Source organism: Bombus huntii, unplaced genomic scaffold (genome assembly GCF_024542735.1).
Source record: "Bombus huntii isolate Logan2020A unplaced genomic scaffold, iyBomHunt1.1 ctg00000082.1, whole genome shotgun sequence".
In the NCBI taxonomy this organism is placed as follows: Eukaryota; Metazoa; Arthropoda; class Insecta; order Hymenoptera; family Apidae; genus Bombus; species Bombus huntii.
The window spans coordinates 265,536-286,061 of NW_026099337.1; the positions used below are offsets into that span (position 1 = coordinate 265,536).

General features: G+C 36.1%; 2 protein-coding genes and 2 long non-coding RNA genes across 23 annotated transcripts in view; 2 read left to right on the forward strand and 2 right to left on the reverse strand.

Annotated features, from left to right (window-relative positions):
- LOC126876546 (uncharacterized) overlaps positions 1–20,203 on the forward strand; it is a 98,145-nt gene extending 77,942 nt beyond the window's left edge. For 3 of the 4 annotated variants that reach the window (XR_007694286.1, XR_007694287.1, XR_007694288.1), the window contains exons 2-3: positions 19,206–19,374; positions 19,650–20,203. This is a non-coding gene — a long non-coding RNA (uncharacterized LOC126876546). Of the gene's footprint in view, positions 1–18,731; positions 18,806–19,205; positions 19,375–19,649 lie in introns of those variants that run through there. The other variant, XR_007694285.1, reaches the window with a different exon arrangement.
- The window catches only part of LOC126876530 (venom serine protease Bi-VSP-like), a 206,867-nt gene that overhangs the window by 145,070 nt on the left and 41,271 nt on the right, over positions 1–20,526 (reverse strand). The window contains exon 2 of one of the 17 annotated variants that reach the window (XR_007694256.1): positions 15,986–16,188. The exons of 14 other annotated variants lie outside the window; for them this stretch is intronic. The gene's annotated coding sequence lies outside the window, so the exon portion shown is untranslated. Of the gene's footprint in view, positions 1–15,985; positions 16,189–17,693; positions 17,857–18,626; positions 18,726–20,526 lie in introns of those variants that run through there. 2 more of the 17 variants (XR_007694267.1, XR_007694268.1) reach the window with 2 other exon arrangements.
- Positions 1–20,526, forward strand: part of LOC126876534 (omega-amidase NIT2-A-like) — a 165,290-nt gene that overhangs the window by 110,230 nt on the left and 34,534 nt on the right. The gene's annotated exons all lie outside the window — the stretch shown is intronic.
- Positions 11,136–12,626, reverse strand: LOC126876544 (uncharacterized). The gene is made up of 4 exons (XR_007694283.1): positions 12,200–12,626; positions 11,856–12,124; positions 11,676–11,772; positions 11,136–11,513 (listed from the first exon to the last, which is right to left on the reverse strand). It is a non-coding gene; the product is annotated as an uncharacterized LOC126876544 (long non-coding RNA).

The following is a 20,526-nucleotide window of genomic DNA, read 5'->3' on the forward strand; positions in this document are numbered from 1 at the left end:
ATCCTAAACGAAATAAGGGATCGAGCGATTCGCGGCGTCGATTAGCAAATCGTAACGGGAATTTACGACTCCCGTTGGCGCGCTTCTTCGAGATCGCGTCTCCCAGCGAACGTGCGAAAACAATACGTTACCCGAAGAGTATAGCTACATAGCGGATATAATAGATGCAGTGAAAGAAGAGAAACAAACGGTAGCGTGCGTGAAGAATAAAATAGAAATAGCGGAAAAGAAAGATAAGTCTAATCGAGGAGAAATGAAAACTAATGCCTTTGCTGCAAAAAAGGAAGGATGCTTCAAATGTGGAAGAGTGGGATATTTTGCATGAGAGTGTCAAAATGGCGTCCAAGCGGGAAGCAGTAACAGTTATCGGCGTGGGTCAACACGTGGTCGCAGCAGAGGAAGAGGAAACAAAGGCAATACGAACAGGGGGCGTGGAAACTTCCATCGTCAATCAGCAGCCGGCACGAGCGAATATGGCAACTCAGGAGCAGGCATATGGATGGCAACAGCGCACGCAGCACACAGCAGCGAGATGAACGAGATAAGTGGTAACGAAATAACATACTTATTTGTTAGGGAAGTGATACATTTACACTGTACATGAGAGTGTGTGTGTAAGGGTTAGAGGGCGTCAAGGTCTTAGTGGAGACAAAAGACTGTTGCCAGATGTTAGAAGAATCTAGGATAGTCGGTTGGCGACCAGCGTGCGTGCAAGACGTTCTTCAGAGAGTAATATAGATGTATAACTGTTGTGTGGGAAATATAGTCAATTATTTGTATTCCCAAATCCTCGAATTTCCTTAACATGGTAGCAGAGCGTGGTTACTAGCTTTGCAAGATATTTAGTGCGTGGTTACGATCTTGCGAGTGAGTTTTCAGTAAAGAAAAAAAAACTTTCAGAGAAAAAAAATATACTTCGAGCACGTAGGAACGCTTGAGTAAGAAAAGAAAAAAAAAGAAGAATCAATTAAAATGGAGAGATCGGAAATCATGATACCTATATTCGATGGTGAGGATTATGGAATGTGGAAGCAAAGAATCACGATGTTTCTCAAATATAAGGAATGCGAGGTTGTTACAACTAGAATGAAGAACGAAAGAGACGATGAAGACTGGGACAAAAAGGATTTGAAGGCGATAAATATAATTTATAGTGCAATATCGAACAGACAATTGGAGTATGTTAGGGAAGGAAAAACGGCGTATGATATAATAAAAAGGTTCGATGAAATGTACTTGAAAGAGTCGACGGCACTGCAGATCGTATGCAGAAGGAGATTGGAAAACATAAGACTGGAGAACTACAGTGATTCAGCATCATTCTTTAACGATTTCGAAAAATTAATAAATGAATTAAAAAGTGCGGACGCACAAGTAAGTGAGAGGGAAAAGCTGAATTACATGCTGAATACGTTACCCGAAGAATACAGCTACATAGCGGACATAATAGACGCATTGAAAGAAGAGGATCAAACGGTAGCGTATGTAAAAAATAAAATAGAGATAGCAGAGAAGAAAAATAAATCCAATCGAGGAGAAAGGCAAACCAACGCCTTTTCTGCAAAAAAGGAAGGATGCTTCAGATGTGGAAGATTAGGACACTTTGCGAGAGAGTGTCAAAATGGCGTCCAAGCGGGAAGCAGTAACGGCTATTGGCATGGGCCAACACCTGGTCGAAACAGAGGAAGAGAGAACAAAGGCAATACGAGCAGAGGACGTGGAAACTTTCATCATCAATCAAGAACCGGCACGGGCGAGCATGGAAACTCAAGAGCAGGCATATGGACAGCAACGGCGCACGCAGCAAACAGCAGTGAGACGAATGAAATAAGTAAGAACGAAATAGTGTGGCTATTAGATAGCGGTTGTACCGATCACATAATTAATAATATAAATTATTTCGATAAATCTATCGACCTAAAAGAACCGGTAAATATATATTTAGGCGATAATAGACCGATAAAAGCGACAAAAGTTGGGAATGTTATAAGTTATTTTGAAGCATTCGGAAAACAAAATAAAATAAATATGAGGAAAGTATTTTACGCGAAAGAAATGTCCGCAAATTTGATTAGTTTAGGTAAACCAGCAGACGATAAGAATACGGTTATTTCCAAAGGAAATATTGCGAAAGTAATAGATGAGGATAATATACTTACAGCTCAGTTCAAAGAGAATGGGACATATAGAATAAAAAGTATATTGAAAGGGAAGAAGCACTTAGTAAACAGCGCCGAACGTAGTGGTATGAGTAAAAAGGAAAGATGGCATAGGATGCTAGGACACGTAAATTTTAAATATTTAGAGATTTTGGGTAAAGAGCAGCTAGTGACTGGCATACCGAATGAATTTGAAAAGGAACTTTTGAAATGTAGGGTGTGTATAGAAAGCAAAATGCATAACTTACCTTTCAAAAATAATCGAACTAAGGCTAGGGAAATAATGGAAATTATTCATACGGACGTATGTGGTCCCTTTAAGACTACCGGATTCAATGGAGAAAAATATTTCATTTCATTTATCGATGATTATAGTAAAATAGCTAGGATCTATTGTATAAAATCAAAAGATGAGGTCTTTGATTCTTTCGTACAGTTCGTAAATGAAGCCGAAAATTTAACGGGCAAGAGGTTAAAAATATTAAGATGCGATAATGGTAAAGAATATTTAAATAATCGAATTTATAAATTTGCTAGGGATAAAGGTATAAGAATAAATAATTGCCCAACATACGTACATGAATTAAACGGGACAGCGGAAAGGTATAATAGAACAGTGATGGACATGGCGCGTTGCTTGTTAGCGGAAGCGAAAGTACATAAAAGGTACTGGCCGGAAATAGTTTGTACAGCGGCATACTTGAAAAATCGAATATTAGCGAATACTATAGAAAGAAAGACACCTTTTGAAATATTCTTCGGGAGAAAACCAAGTGTTAAAAATCTACATCTATATGGAAGTAAAGTTTTTGTAAGAAGGCCAGAACAAAAAAGAGTTTCCAAATGGGATAAGAAGGCAGATATGGGAATTCTGTTAGGATATAGTGAAGTAGGTTAGAGAGTCCTATTAGGTGTAAAAATAACAGTAGCGACATGTAGAGGTCGTAGAAACAGACAAAAAATGTATCGGTTTTGAGGAGAATTCATTCGATGCAGTTAGCGATGATAGTAAAGATAATTATTTATTGGACAGCATGAATAAGGAAGAGTTAGAAAGTAGAGAAGATGAAAATGATAATAGTTCTGAAAGCGTAAAGATTCCTAGGAGATCTACACGTAATAAGAAAACTCCAGTAAGGTATCCAGAAAAGGAAAACAGTAGTGAGATTCACGCAAATTATTGTAGAGTAGATATCTTTTGCACATTTGAGGAGGCGATTTGTTGTGAAAATAGTGAAGTTTGGAAACAGGCTATGGATAAGGAAATAGAATGTCTCTATAAGAATAAAACTTGGAAATTGGTAGAAAGGGTAAAAGGCAAAGAAGTATTAGATGTAAAATGGGTTTACACGAAAAAATCAGAGGACAGGTATAAGGCTAGATTAGTGGTAAGGGGATTTCAACAAAGAAACGTAGCCGATGACATATATTCTCCAGTGGCGAGTAATCAGACCTTTAAGATATTGCTATCATATTGTTGTCAAAATGGAGTAATAATTGAGCAAATGGATGTAGAAACTGCCTTTTTAAATGGTGAAGTAACCTCGGAGGTATATGTAAATCAACCAAAGGGATATGCGGACGGAACGAATAGAGTTTGTAAATTATCGAAAGCGCTTTATGGGTTAAAAGAAAGTCCGAGGGATTGGTATGAGTGTTTTGATAGGTATGTGACGACATTGGATTTTAAGAAGAATAACATAGAGTTGTGCCTATATACTCATGGAGAGGGGGAAAATGTTGTTTATTTGCTAATATATGTAGACGATTTGTTAATCTGTAGTAAAAACAAAAAAAGGATACAAAATGTAAAGAAGCTATTACCTGATAAATTTAAAATGAAAGATTTAAGTGAAGTAAAAGAATATTTTGGAATAAATATAGAGTATGATTATATAAAAAATGAAATGAAACTAAGCCAAACGAAATACATTGAATCATTAGCGAACAAATATAAATTACAAAACAGCAAATTGTACTGTACACCAACGGAAACAAATTTAAAAATTGAAAACGCTGAGATAAATAGAAATGACATTGGATACAAGAATTTAATTGGCGCATTGCTGTATATTAGTACAAATACCAGACCCAATATAAGTTATAGTGTGAATTATCTTAAGTAGATTTCAAGATTGTTGTAGCGAGACACATTTTAAATATGCTTTGCGAATATTGAAATATTTGTACCGAAATATTGAAATATTTAATATTAAAGATTTAAGGTTACATTAGAAAAGGAATGAAAAGTGTGAAACGATAGATTGTTATGTGGACGCTGATTGGGCAGGAGATCATTTAGATAGAAAATCTACTTCTGGATATGTAATTAAATTGTATGGAAATGTAATCGGTTGGAAATCTAAAAAACAAAGGTGTGTGACAAAAGCCTGGACGTATGCAGAGTATGTAGCTCTATCGGAAGCGGTGAGTGAATTAATGTCTATTAGAGAAATTATGAAGGTCTTCAATGTAAATCTAGACAATAACCCTGTAAAAATTTATGACGATAACTCTGGAGTGATAAGTATAGCAAAGTACGGAAATTTCACAAAAAATTCTAAACACATTGAAGTTCATTACCACTACGTTCACGAATGCTTAAAGGAAAATAAGATAAATATAATTTAAGTAGGTACAGACGAAAATACTACATAGGTTCTCTAAGAGGTTTTTCTATGTGCGATAGTCGAATCAAAGATTTGAATTTTTAGATTTGATCTACAGTGTTTATATTTTCAATAATGTTAGAAATTTGGACTGAAAACTTACCACCATTGATAAAGCATACTGGCGTTGGCTTTCCGTCGAAGTATACAATTTTTTGAACGATTTCTCCCGATGCGAGGGGTGGTTCTTGCTGCAGCAGAAGGGTATTATTATCTAATTTTAATGTTTTATTGGAGAGTTCGAATCGATATTGATTTAAACCGGGTAAGCCTAATATGCCGTCTTCTATGATAGGGAAATTATCATCTACTAAGGAAAATTCTATCTCTTTGTTGAATAAATTTAGTTTAATTTTGGAATTGGATTCGTATTTGGAATGTTCCATGGAGAATTTCTATGTGTCTGGTATTATTGTCCTTCCTGGGTAGCATCCTCGTTTAAGCAAGTTGATTCCTGCTCCCGAGTCAACGAAAAATCGCAATCCTCGTCGTCCTGGTAATTGTAGTCGTATTGTGGATAATCTTCCTGAGGTAGCATTGTTAATTCTGATTGTTCTTGAATGTGGTTTATTCCTGGAGGGGCTTTTGTTTGAGGCGGTATTCGAAAATTTTGGCATTGATTGGCAAGGTGTCCCAATCGATCGCATTTGAAACATTTCGTTTGTGGCCTTTCGTTTAATGGTCGATTTTCAAGCTTTGTAAAATTATTCATTCTTGGTAGAATGTTTTGTGTGGGTGGAGTTTTGTTATTCATGTTACTTGTAATCGTGAAGCGGTTACCTACTGGACGAGACGTCTGGTTACGATAAGATGGTGGAGTGGTTGTTTGTCGTGTCATCCGTCTGCGAGCGTTGTCTTCGCGAAAGTATTTTTCCACGTCCATTGCCTTTTTTTCTGCATCGATGATGTTTGGGGGGGGGGGATTAGCCAATAGCACGTGTCCTATTTCTGAACGAAGGCCTCTTACATAGTCAATCACAGAAACCATGTATAGTCGATCGTTCATCGCTCATCGAGTTAGTTCGTCTTTATATTCATTGGTAATGCTGTATTGAAGTTTGTTGAAAACACGTCGAAATCTAATGTTATAATTTTGCACGCTTTCGGTTATTCCTTGCTTTATCACTCTTAACTGATCTTGGTGTTCTCTTACTGATGCTTGAGTAGCTACGTTACGTCTTAATCCTTCGTACAGAGTTTCGAATTCGTTAATATGGATATTGCGGATTGTCATTGCGGCTTTTCCTACAATTTTCTCTATTTTGATCATTTTTAATAATAACGTTTGTTCGCTACACATCATTCTCATTTCTTTTATTTCACGAATAAAATCTTCTACACTTATATCGTTTTCTCCGTTTAGTATCGGAGATACTAAACAGCTTTTAGATTTCCAGAGTTTCCAGCTGTTGAATTGGATGGTTGGACATATGTTGGTGGCTTTTGTGGCATAGGTGGAGGTGGATTAGTATCGTGTTTTAATACTGATATATTATCGTCATCGTCAGTCATCATAGAACCGAATTCAGTTGATTTTACGTTTATTTGTGGTAGTTTAACACGAGAGAGGTTTCTACTTAATATTTCCATTTCGTTAGCGCGTTTTCTATTTTCTTCGTTCGCTAATTTTAAAGCATTCTTTATTTCGTTAAATTGTTGTCGAAATTCTTCGTTCTGTCTCTGTATTAAGTCTAAAATTGCTCTGGTAGAGGAATCGAGTGTTCCCGTTTTATTTTGAACTCCACTTGTAGAGGGTAAACTTGTCTCGGCTTTTGTGTCTTTCTTGTTCATATTGTCTCTTCGCTAGAGTTACTAGAGAAACTAACTTTTCGCGTTCTATATTGTTTAAAAGAATTCCGACTTTTCTCACCTTGATACGTAAGTTCGTAGAATGAGGTTCCCTTGCGGTGTTTTCCTCTGTGGCGCGTTCAAATGCGTTTGAGTGTCAAACTCGTTCTGTTGATTTGTTCTATGCTGACAGTGGCCCCGTTAATTTGGTCCACCGTGGTAAATTATTGACAGCAAAGTTCATAACACAAGTAGTTCGAATCCTTCGATCTTCAATAATGTCCGTAGACCGAAATCGTAACTTCGTTTACACTGAAGCGAATGGATCCTGGCAGGATCGCCAAAATGTCACGTAAAAATAATGGGAAAATAATAATAAAAAAATGTTGGGTTCTTGAACCAGAGTTCGAGGTACCTTTATTTTATAATAGGATTACAAGTGTGCGATTTGACCGTTACCGAAAGACTGAAAGACTCGATCAAGACACAGCCCTTCTAGATGTTCGTTTATCTTATGCCTATGTGCCGAATTCATATTCCTTTGTTTTGGGAGTCGGTGTCGTGTGCAAGGCTGTTCAGGTTTCCTGAGTCTGTTGGAGATATTTGTTGACGTTACATGTACGTCAAGACTGTGTAAGTGTCACGAGGCAAAACAATAATATGAGTCGCTCTCGATTTGCATCGTTCTCTAACTCATGCGCCGCTACATACTTATATAGCTATTATTTCTTACAACCTAGCGTATGCAGTTGTGTATGGGGCCTTAAGTTCACTGTTTATAGATACTGCTAGGAATTAATCGAACGAATTCAACGCAGTCGCGTTTACAGAGTTCCGTATTATCGGAAATGCCGAATTCGCGTGGTTTCGCTTTGACGTTCGTCCACGTTGACGATTGTTCAAAGAACAACCGAGAGGCCTCCGCGTCGCAGCTACGAAAGACATCGAAGCCGCGACACCCTTCAGTGACTTCCCTATCTTTTCCTAAAACCAAGGATGACGCAACTCAGGCAATCGTTACAAGCGTTCGAACTTCACATTTTCTTACCATACTATCAACAAAAAATGAAAGCTGGTTTTCAATGAGTCATTATATAATTATATGTCGGAGATGAAAGAACACCGGAGCCTTTGGAATTTTAGATAATCCCGCAACATTCTAACCTAGAGTCTACTATAGCTGTAATTGAACAATTGTAGTTATTCAATCCGATTGTAATTGTTCTAGATTAGTGACGGTGAGCTTTGGCTCGAGGTGACAGTCTGTCGCCCAACGTAGCCGCGGTCAAGGGATAAACGCTTTGCCTAACAAAGGTATGGAGTAATTCTATAACTCTCCTTAAAAGAAATATTCGTGGCGACACGCGACAGTAAACATTCCAACGGTTTCTGTCCCGTGGCTCGCCACACGCAGACCCTATTCTTCGAGTAAGATGATTGCCAGATGTCGATGCGTCTCCGCAGTACATGTTCGGCTAGCTGGAGGGCCCGTTATAAATCTTAAGGTTTAGTTAACTAAAGTCCTTCAAACAGACAAACAGTCTTTGTCCCAACTACGGGAAGATAGGGGAGACATATTTTTCAACGAGCGGCGTCTCCCACTAGCAACTTTCCCTCGAGGGCGGCTAACATCTTTTTCTAACCACCGATATGGAGATTGACCAATTAGCAGCAACGTCAATTTCCCTTACTTCCTAAACGAAGGCTTTCCTCGACGAATCCGATGATCTCGTGTCCTTAGACACACCCCATTATAGTTTTCCTCTGTGACATCGTCGGGACGGGACGGGCATTCTTTTACGCGCTCCCGTCGACCAAAGAGTAACGTCTTTACGCTCAGCAATTATTTTTACGAGTCAGACTTAGATTCAGCGAGAACGCCCATCTGTCATCCCGTTGGCCGCGGATTCGTTATTGAACCGGAGACCACTGTCACTAGTGTCGCGGACGTCTCACCGCCGTGGTAGATTGTCAAAACCTGTGTTATTCATACCTGTGTCAATAAATCGTATCTTCGTTACACCGCAACGATGGCTACCTTCAATGAAGACTCCTCAAACACCGACAACCCTATCCCCAATGTCATTCCGACATATATATCCACCGAAAATGCGCTCTTGTAGACAAACGCTCGATTCGCGTCATAGCTTTTAAAGCTTGTCGCATCTCAATCCGTTGGAAAAAATTTTTCCTGTAGCATATTTTATTTTTACGAACCAACAAGGTCTTTGTTTATTTCCTTCTTTTTTTTTGCTCCAATTTCCCCATTGTTTTTTCAAGGATAGTATTTCAGAGCCACTAGTCAAGTTTATTGTAACAATAAACTTACGTTTCGGAAACATTTTGTGCTGTGAAACAGAATACACTAAAGTTTGAAGGTCACATCGATTTTCGAAAGTTTATAAATGGAGGTGTATGACAGTATCACCAGCTGTTGCTGTCCAAGTAACTCCAACATCGAAATACTACAACGATTCCAATCGAAAGCGCTAAGAGCCTTAATAGACGCACCTTGGTATGTTACCAACGAAACCATCCATCGCGACCTCAAGATACCTACAGTCAAAGAGGAAATAGCAAAATATAGCGACAGATATAGCAAAAGAGTCAAGAAACACCGAAACCCCCTAATCACTGGACTACTCGATACGACGGACCAGATTCGCAGGCTGAAGAGGCACTACTCGCTAGACCTAAACGTTAGATTCATTTAATTATCCAAATTAAGCATATGCACTTACTTATAATACTTATAAATTATACCTATCTATAATAAGTATTAACTTATTGTAAATAAACAGCCATGTCACTGCGCCACGCCGGAAAAATTACTGAAAATTCTCAACGCGAGAATTGATTGTAATTTCAACAAATAAATAAAAACAAAAAAAAAGCTGTTGCTGTCCCCAAGCGCCAAAATACGTTCTGACTACTATTTTATGTATCTCACAGAAGTATGTCTTCATTCATCATCTCCCATGCCATCCACCAACGTGTTCTTAACATGTTATCTCCTAGTAAAATATTGATGTTGAGTCAGATATCCAACTGAATAATCTTTTCGGTGTCTACTATAAGACATTTAAAACCAAGGCTCGTACACACGTGTGCTTATACGTCAGATGTAATACTTAACACGAAACCTGCTTATATTAATATTAAATTTATGCATAGTAGGATGTTCGACCTTTGTAAAAATGAAATTATAATACATACAGTTTCACCGTGGAAAAGTGAATCTTTCTAGCATGTCCACGCAAATGCAGCGGAGGGGAGGACTGTGCATGCACCAAACAACTTTACGTTCGTAATTTTTCACACAAATGTACAACTGTAGGGAAAAAATTATCTCTGATTTTTCGGATGTTAGGAATCGACAATATCGCATAACGGAATGCTGTGTTCTACGTATTCTATTTTTGTTACGAAAGTGGTACAAACGAAGTCCACGTAAGAATAGTACAACAAAATCGGTTGAGGTTAGGTTATCGTGCAGATATCGCGGCTTTTGCATTGGAAATCACGCAACTGCCAGTCTCGTCGTTCCTTGTAAACGAAAGAAAGGTATTGTAATCGGTCGGAATTAACATAAAACTCGTCGTTTCATGATAATACTGTGCATTCTGAATATGCTATGATTTGGTTTAAAATAATAAATAGTCCATTCTTGCATACTATTGCTCCAGCTTTACTTGTATTTTCGATATTGGTATAAATAGAAAGACAATTAATGTCGTTCGAGTCTATTTTCGGATCATTTATATTACGTTTAATCCATATAGTTATCATATGAGACATAGTATCGTAAAATTTGGAAGAATAAAACGTTCGTACAGGAAGTACATTTTATAAGAACTCCAACAAATCTGCGTGTGCACCTAAAATACAAACTGATAGTGATAGTGATTGTTCATAAGTTTATATACATTATCTAATGTCAATCGAAGGTATCAATTCTTTTTCTCCATAAGAGTACTTTTTCATTTATATGTGTTCAAAAATACATGTGTTCAACCGTGAAGCATATGTCACCTACAACGAAAAAGAGTTTTCCTATACTTAATATTTCCTTTATATACCTATGAAAGTCTATTCTTCGCGTAGTATGAAATTATGAATAAATCTGGAATATTGTTCAATCTGAAAAGAAAAATAACTTATTGACATCATTCATTGATACGAGATTCAGAATGTTTGTTTTGTCTTGCAGAAAAAGAAGGCAGCCCTCCCTTTCTTTTAATGTGAAATAGAAAGCGAAAATTTGAAAACAGATTTTTTGGAAATTTACTTGCAAATATCGTTTTCAATATCGTGATTTTCTTCCCAATGGTACTGTACTTTCAAATTTTCCAGTATCCCTCTAAAAACAAAAAGTCGAACCTCGTTATTGTTAACGTAGGCATTACAAGGAAGAGAAGTATTAGAAAGCAGCTCCTTTTTGTTATGGATTTCTTTATAATCATGTAAATAAGAAATTCCGGAAATTTTTTCCTAAAGAATTTAATTCTTGTGCTTTGATTGATAATTATTACACTACATACTAACTTTTCGCATACTGTTCGCGTCTAACAATTTCCTAATAATAACTACTTCAAAATAACATATGTTCTTGCACGAATTCAAAAGTACGTATGATACAATTACAATTGATTCTAAAATAATAATTATTTAAAGATATTAAGATACTAATTAAACGTTTCACTATATTTCAAAATCTGGAACAACAAATTTTTATTTATAAAAAATGAAACTGTGTTTATATATTCTTTGTCATGATGCTATTTCTTATTACCATGTCGACATTTTTTAAAATTCATTTTGTTATCTCTACGCAATATGAAAATTCATATACTGCTTAATATTTTTTACATATTATCCATCCACCGCATGATATCTCCTGAAAAATCAAAATATTAATGTTATATTATTACAATGCTTCTTAAATTTCAATTTTTGACAAATTTGAAATCCAATATATTTTGCACAATTATTATTTATCAAAAAATTCCAAGTTAGTAACTTTCTTTTCAAATGGCAAATAACATATACTTTGACTTACCTGTAAGTTTTTGTTCCTAATCATCATTTCCTCTTATAGAACATCATTATTGTTCTTATAATTACTACCAGTGTCATAGATATTGTAGTGGCTACAACTGAATTAATAGAAAATGATAAATAACTGTGTATAACACTAACACATAATTGTGTATAACAATGACAGATAACTTTTACTTACATATCAGTCGATAAGGGATTACTGTGATATCCTGTTGATGTTTCTTAAGGCACTTGATTAGGTGCGATACGGTATCATTCCTTATGGTATACTGTAGATAAGTATTTTAGAAAATAACAAGAATAAATCTAAATTATTCAGAGGTTCCAGTTTCGGCTTAGACATAAATACAGGACCATTTGCAAAGAAGAAAGGGTGCGTTTCTACAGCCTCGTTATAGTAACCATGAATACCAATCTCTGAATTACTGGTTACTAAACATAAATATCCTATAAAATTTAATATATTTCTTTAATTTTTAATACATACATGAGTTAGTAGTTCTAAATTATGAATCATCCTACCTGTGATATTACACTTTTCCTTATAATATCATCACTCGAGTGAACAACATTAAGATCATGTAAACCATGTCATCCTATCTTACTGTGAAGATACTTAGTTATGTTATCTAACATTATAAAAATATCATCAAATTCAAGTCCTTTTATTCACATCACATGGCCACGACGATCTGGTTCTTCGTTATATAATGTTCTAAAATTTGTCGTATATATAGGATGTACAAACCGTGATATCAAGGTATCAGTTCTTCCTTCCCAAGGGACAGTTTCATTAAAATTCTGATAGAATTAAAAATTAATTATTAATATTCTAACAATCATATATGTTAAATACATTATAGTCAACGATATATACCTGAGCGAATGTAGGGGTGATTCCTTGATAATTATAAATGTCATCAGCCCACATCATTGTGCCACTTCTTTGTACTCCAGCCTCTAGATTAACAGCCTAAACAAACATACGAAATTTTATAGAAGCTGTACAAAATATAGTATATATGCGCAATATTGAAGCGTTCAAGGGGATATAAAGGTAATGTACATCACATACACGTGTACTCTCATGCAACAAAATACAATTAGATTTAATAGTATAAGCTCTTTTATTCATCATAATAGATTGGAAATTTAAGTGTCTTACGAGGGTGAGTAAAAAGTTACCCGCTCTGTCGGTGTAGAATTTATTTTAAGCAATTGTCAAAAAAGACATACATCATTTTTTGACATAATCACTCGATTTCTGTATACACTTTGTCCATTTGCCGAAGGACCTTTATATTTTCTCATTAAAAAATGTTTTGGGCTGAGCTGCGAACCACGAATGCATCGTCGTCTTCACCTTTTCATCAGCTTTTTCGGCATCCATCTCGCACAAACTTTTTAAAATCCAAATCTGTCGTGTACTATTGCATAAGCAGAGCCGTGGCTGATTTGCAAATGATTTGCCACATTATCCACTGTCACTCGTCTATTCCATAGAGCATAAGTTCATGAGCACGTTCAATGTTGTCATCGTGGATGTGGACGGGCGTCCAGCTGTTTTTTCATAACACTTGTGCGATCTTCTTTGAACTTTTGTGCCCATTCAAACACACTTCGTGACAAAACACTTTCTCCATAATGTGCATTAAATCTTTGATAAATATAGGCATCAAACATAACCTCCGACCACAAGAAACGAATCACAGCATCCTGCACTGTTTTCCTGCAAATCACCATTGCAAAGCGCCATTACTCGCGCAACGGTCACAAACGAATTGACGTAACACAAAGAAACCTGCGCAGCAGCACTGAACAGATATTGACGTCATACGAAGAGTGCAGATGGATCAATACGGTCGACAGAAGTTTTAACTATCTGGAGTGCGGATAAATTTTTACTGAGAGTCGTATAGGAATCTATAATCTGTAAGTACACCTTTGGCTGAATGGAAATTTCTCTTACATATAGTCAAAAATGCAGAAACTGTGTATTGAATTGGAAAGTGATAAAAAATAAGTGAAGTTTCGAGGTTGCATGTGATTGCATGAGTACACAGGACGTTTTTAGCGAATAAAAAATAATTTTGAAAGACACGAGACTTATCTTGTATTTTATGCACTCTCTGTGTCCGAATTTCCAGAAGCTCTCTATCTTATGAAGTGTTTTAGATTAGCCGGAAAATTTTGTACGTACATACAAGAAGTATACGATCTAAGTGGAATATTCCATTATTCTCTTGATACAAAAGAAACGAAATTTACAGAACTTCTCAGAAAGTTGGTTTATTATTACCAAATTAATAGAATTAATATACGTTTATCATCTTTACATACCTAAGTTGTGGAGGTTTATCGTGCGTAAAAAATTAGTGTCGTTTCAAAGTTACATTTCGTACATTTTAAGCCTATAATTTGTAACGTACAAAACAATGTAAATTTGAGCTGTTTCTTATCTCCACAATAAGAAAATCCAACTTTACGTTTTTTACACAATGATATTTATGGAACAGTAATATCATATTATTGCATCGCTTGGAGAATGAAGTCAAGGTACGATGTGACCCTAGTGTAAACGCTGGGATACCCAGCTGTGCCGCACTTATAAGCATAAGACACAATACCTATTAAATACGAGGTTAATTCATGTTGTATCAGCAGTGATCCGCCGCGGTCAGCCTGAAAGGATCGTTAAATTTTTAATCAAAGATACTGAAATATATCGATCGAATTGTATTGAAATTATACTTATATACAGTAATAATCTTCTATTGATTTGTGTATTGAAATACTCCAATTTATAACGTACATGTTATATGTATTTTGAGCAAAACTAAGATTAGAGGAAATTAGATTAAATACCATAACGAGGTGTGAGAAGTGGGCAAAACTATTAAATTGTGTTTATCTATTATTTTTAATGTTTAAGACGTCGATTTGATGTTAATTCGAATCGACGTGTCTTCAGATACCGTATAGTTTGTAGTAACTCTGTAACTTAATTACCGTACAAGAATCCTCTCCACCCTGAGCATGTTCGGCGCATATTATACCATCAGTGATATCAGGTGCATTAGGAAATTTGGAATAAGCTATTTTGCATTCGGCGTTCTTAATCACTGGCATTTGTACTTCCATTAATGCATTACGTCGTGGTCGTCCTACGAAGAAAATAAGAAAGATATTTAAGACTGGAACTATTTAATTTTATTATAAAATTGATATCACTTACTATATCTTAATGCTCCCGATCCAGCAACAAGGGGGTTATAGCCGACGAAGTTGCTCTTTCGTAGGGGCTCTTTCGTACAAATGGGATATACGTACCCTGAAAAATAAAAAAATAAATGAAAATGCAGGAAACTAATGACCAAAAGTATGAGAAAGAATTATACACGCTTTATGACACAATATATGTGTACAGTAAGAAATTTCAGGATATGATACTTCAGTAATACTCAATAGCATATATATATATATATATATATATATATATATATTTGAGGACTTACTCGAAAATGGCACCTCCTCCACCAATCTAAGAATGGCAATATTATGATTGTGTATGTTTTCTATTCCATCCATATGTGCACAATGTGCTGCGGTCAAAACATGCCTAGCCGATATCAGGGAACCTCCGCACTTCCATAGTGGTTTGTCTGGGTTTCGGGGATTACGAAAACCTAATGCAGCGATTCATGGCCAAGCGCCTAAAATGCAATAGTCATAGTTGTGAATATACATAATTTTTTCTCACATAACGAGTAACAACGATTATTACCTATTCGAAATTCGATCATACAGCAGACGATAAGTACATACGTACAAATACTCTGAAACAGAGATTTGATAAAGACAGAAATTAAATTTTTATTCCAGTGGAATACAAATTATTAAATAATTCTATATAATTTCTATTTGAACTATACTGAACTATAAAGTTCAAACGTGTAATTTCTGCCCTAACAGTTTTTGATCTCTATCCATATTATTACTCCTATATCAATTTTTTATTTCAAGCAAAAAGATACTCTTCCTAACATGAAGTAAAAGAAAGAAATAATTCAAGTTAATAAGTAAAGTTACTACCGATAAAATCATAGCATTATTATTTAGTCTAATTGAAATGTACATTGATGTGCTGTTTAATGCCTTTAAAGTTCATTCTTTGCAGTAAATGGCTTATTATTAATCGGAAAGAAAGACATAAAACGTACCAAGTTCAGCTGGTTTACCATCGACCACCCTGGTATGAGAGACGTTGCTAAAACCTCAGTATGGTGGTCGCAAAGCCTTATACTTATACACAGTTTTTATTAAAATTTCTCTCTTCTCTTTGTTTGGATCGTTCGGACAGCAAACGATCGTAACATTGCCCTGGTATCTGCACACTGATCGTCTATAAAAATCGGTGGCTGTACGGTACTGTATCTGCCATATTTCTTGCAGAGGTTTACATTTTCTGTAGTCAAGGCACCTGCCTTCTTGATTGTCCGGTGTGGTACATTCTGGATCAAACAATTTTAAAACATTTATACAGTTCAAAGATGCGTAAGAAAGCGACACCGATTACTCAACTTTCGAAGTAAAAAGCCGATCGAGTCCACCGGATTGCCCTACAGACACGTATTAATCCGTAAGAGTTAGTCATCATGTTGATAATAATTATCTAAAGAAACTTTTCACGTGAAAATATAAAATTTTAATTGATTAGATATTGTGTTAGCCATACTTAAGAAAGAAAATGAAAATGAATGAAATGAAAGAAAAGGACTACCTTCAACCTCATTTTTTAAATAAACACTTTGTCAGTTTTGCGGTAAATAAGTTCTTAGGAATTCAGGACAGTTTTTAGTGAATCATTTTGTTTCGACCGTTCGCGGAGAGACGCGATCGCGAGATAGCACGTCAACGAGAGTTGTAATTTCCCGTTACGATTAAATAATCGACGCCACGAACTGATCAGTTCAGTAGTTCAATGAAATTCCACAGAATTAACACAAATAAATTAATGTTTATTTCAACAACTTATTAACTAGAAAGATATAAATGGAACAAAAAAAATGTAACTGCGTTTTGGTTGATAAGTAATGCGCGACATACCACCTGTGTTGACGGTTCGACTTCTCGAAAAGTTCTGAACGCCTTTCGATTTTTTTCGTTTTTTCTGGAAGGCGACCCCCACTACGTTCGGATCACGCCACATTCTTTTACGCGAGGTAAAATAACGACCACGAGTCGACGTTTCTGGAAGTCGCCCTGCTTAATGAATCATGCGCTTGCCACTACAATGTTTGTTTGCCGGGCAGACGCGACGGTCCGTCTGCGACATTATAGTGCCGCGATCGATAGTTAAGAATATGACCTATGGTAAGCCGCATGGCGTAACATTCTCCCCCCGTTGAGAGGGTACCGATCAAACTAGCGAGGTGTGGTTGAAGTTCCCATCTTATTTCGTCTCGGTGGCTAGTTGTTCGGGTTTCTCGAGATCGGGTTGAATTGGCAGTGGGACAAGCCTTTTGACGCCCCGATCCAAAATGCTTTTTGCCGTCTGAACTGTAGCTGTCCGGATGACACTGTCACGACCGGCATACTTCAAATCCGACGGACTGACGATAGAGATAAAGCACTCGGCGACAATGTATATCGCTGAAGTGCCTAATGAACCATCAACATCCCAACGGTCCTTCCACCGAAGGTTCTAGAAGAAAGAGCACGTGGCAACGGTCGCGGACGCCTAGCAAATGCATGGACGGTGGGGATGTTGAGGGATGACAAAAGAAAGTAATCGGATCCGATCGAAAGTAAAATCATAAGAGTCAGTCTTAAAAAGTCACGCCCAGAGTTCGGAAGTAGATTGTAAAGTGTATTGATGTTAGAAAAAAAATAAAGTTTTCTTTTTTTTATTTTTTACCTCAAATTCCTTTTTTATTTTGTTATTTTACGTGACAACACCATCGGCGCCTGGATGAACTCGGCCCAGAGGCCAATGCATGGAGGGAACGTTGTCCTCTCTGAGGATGACGATTGTGCCCTTTTGGATGCTGTGTCCACCCTTGCTCCATTTATTGCGGTTGGTTAGCTCGTTCAAATACTCCTTATGCCAGCGGTTCCAAAAATGTTGTTTAAGCTGTTGGATATGCTGCCATTTGGAGAGTCGGTTCGATGGAATGTCTCTGAAATCTCGATCACGTAAGCACATTAATGAATCGCCAATGAGGAAATGTCCGGGAGTGAGGGCTAGGAGATCATTTGGATCGGTGGAGATAGGAGTTAGCGGGCGGGAATTGAGGACTGCTTCTATTTCTATGATAAGAGTATTACGGTGTTAAGCTCATATGTTTCTGTTTCTCCACTCGCGCTGCGCCATAATATCCTTTGATATTTCCGATCCTCTGGTCGTACGAGGAATTGCCGATACATTTTCTCGATCTCGCCAGTGAGTACGTACTGATGAGCGCGGAATCTAATTAATATACAAAATAAATTGTGAATTGATTCGAGAATATAGGATTTCCCCATTTTCATGATTATCGTGATTTTTGTATAAATATATTTTTGAAGATACTAATAATTAGGTACTTATAAATTAGTATTATCAATTATTTTGCATTTATAATTCCGCCTCTAGTATAAGTGTTAATTGAAAACTAACTTTATGTTTCAAAAAGTACTAGCAAAGTCGTTGAGTAACAAGCCACTGATGCTAACACAAATAGCATTGTCGTAATTAAATATTTCTAAATATTCATTTTTCATTTTGAACCTGTAGAAACAATTTATTATATATACTATTAGCTAAGTAATTGCATATTTAATTAAGTCGAAATATAAAACTTAGTTATTTTAATAATTTAAAAAATAAAAAACTGACAAACATTTCAATTTAATTTATGGTTGGAACAAAAGACATTTCATTAATTGAAATATTGTAACGCAGAGTACTTTCCAAAATACGCCGAGAGTATTCCTGATGGTGAAACGAGCGTTGCTTCATCGAACGCAGCTAAAGAAAACAACATCTATGTAGTTGGTGGTACGATGCCTGAAATAGAGGGCGATAAATTGTACAATACCTGTACTATTTGGGGTCCCGATGGAACTTTGATAGCAAAACACCGAAAGGTAAGTAATATATTCCTTTATGGCTTTGAATTTGAAAATATTGGGGCGAAGAAAGTGACTCTATCTAGGAATAATTTAGGAATATACATATGTACATACGTATACTATAACCAATTCTATAATTTACGGTTTATAAAATACGTTATGATACGGGAAACGCCCATTTTTGTTGTAATGTGTTTGTGTTGTATAAATTTTTCAAATACTTAAAATATTATTATACTTATTTTTTCTCCTTTTTAAACATTATTAAATGATAAGATTTTTTAATAAAAGAAAGTGATAAAAACGCTGTCAGTTATTAAATAAAAAATAATTAAAGTTTAGGAGTTGGTAACTTTGATATTAAATTACAAAAGTTGCAGCAATAGAATTAGCGACTACATTTTTATGTTATTAGGTACATCTATTCGACATCGACATTCCTAATAAGATTACTTTTCGAGAGAGTGATTCACTCAGTCCTGGTAACTCCCTAACGACGTTCGATGTGAAGGGCTGCAAAATAGGTATTGGCATTTGCTATGATATTAGATTCGAGGAAATGGCACGCATTTATCGGAACAAAGGTACAGTAACTTAATCGATCAATACTTAACTAGCAAAAAATTAAATATCTTTCTTAAATATATTCTATATAAAATTAATATAATCTGTAACTCTGTATAAACAGAAGCTTAATTTAAAAAAACCAGTATATTTGCTGAAAATGAAACAAATAAAAGAATTAAAAGCACAATAAGAGGACTGTCCTCGCATATTCAGAAATGATGGAATGTGAACCGTGCAACTACGAAGTTAATTGGTATTCGGTAGCTTCATATTTCCTGCTTCTCTGGGTTAGGTTGCCAAATGCTGATATATCCAGCGGCATTCAATATGACCACTGGACCACTGCACTGGTCATTACTTCAGCGTTTCAGAGCGAATGATAATCAATTATACGTTGCCTGCATATCACCGGCTCGTGTTCCTTAAGCAAGTTACGTCGCATGGGGACATACACAGTTGACCAATCCCTGGGGAAAGATTCTTTACGATTTGGAAACTCAAGAGAATATGGCAGTCACCGATATCAAAAAAAAAAAAAAAAAAAAAAAAAAAAAAAAAAAAAAAAAAAAAAAAAAAAAAAACTGGCGAACCGTGTGTTACCACAACGAGACACGCGATGCTATTTGTCGCTTTAAATTGTGCCGCAACTCGTTTTTGAGATCTTTGCCGGGGGCGCGTTAAAACATGCTGAAAATATATTTCTGGCTTTTCTGGGGTTTAACTGAAATATGACAAATAACGTTGTAAAACATATGTACTTATGACTTACAGAGTAATTGAGTGTACAAAATATATAGTATACAAAATAGCCAGCGATTTAGGGCTTTAAAAGATCAAAAGGAAAGAAAAGGAAAGAAAAGAAGAAAGATAATATATTGTGGCAGTCTAAGTCGATCTAAGAAAATAGATAAAGGGAGGGAGGGGCAAAGCTAGTTAATCTGGAAAGAATCCAAGCGTCAATTTCAAGCATTTACAGAGAATCAAGCGGGCTGGTTAAAGTCGTGAGTTGAGCAATTATCCCGCGTTAGGTTCAATCAGGTTAGTCCCACGCGAAATTGATCCAACCATGCGAAAACGAGTGTATTCTGATTTCTGTCGCAGATACTTCTGGCTAGTGCAGTACCTACACGGTGGTTGTTGAAATAGCCGCTTCTCATCTATTTTCCCTA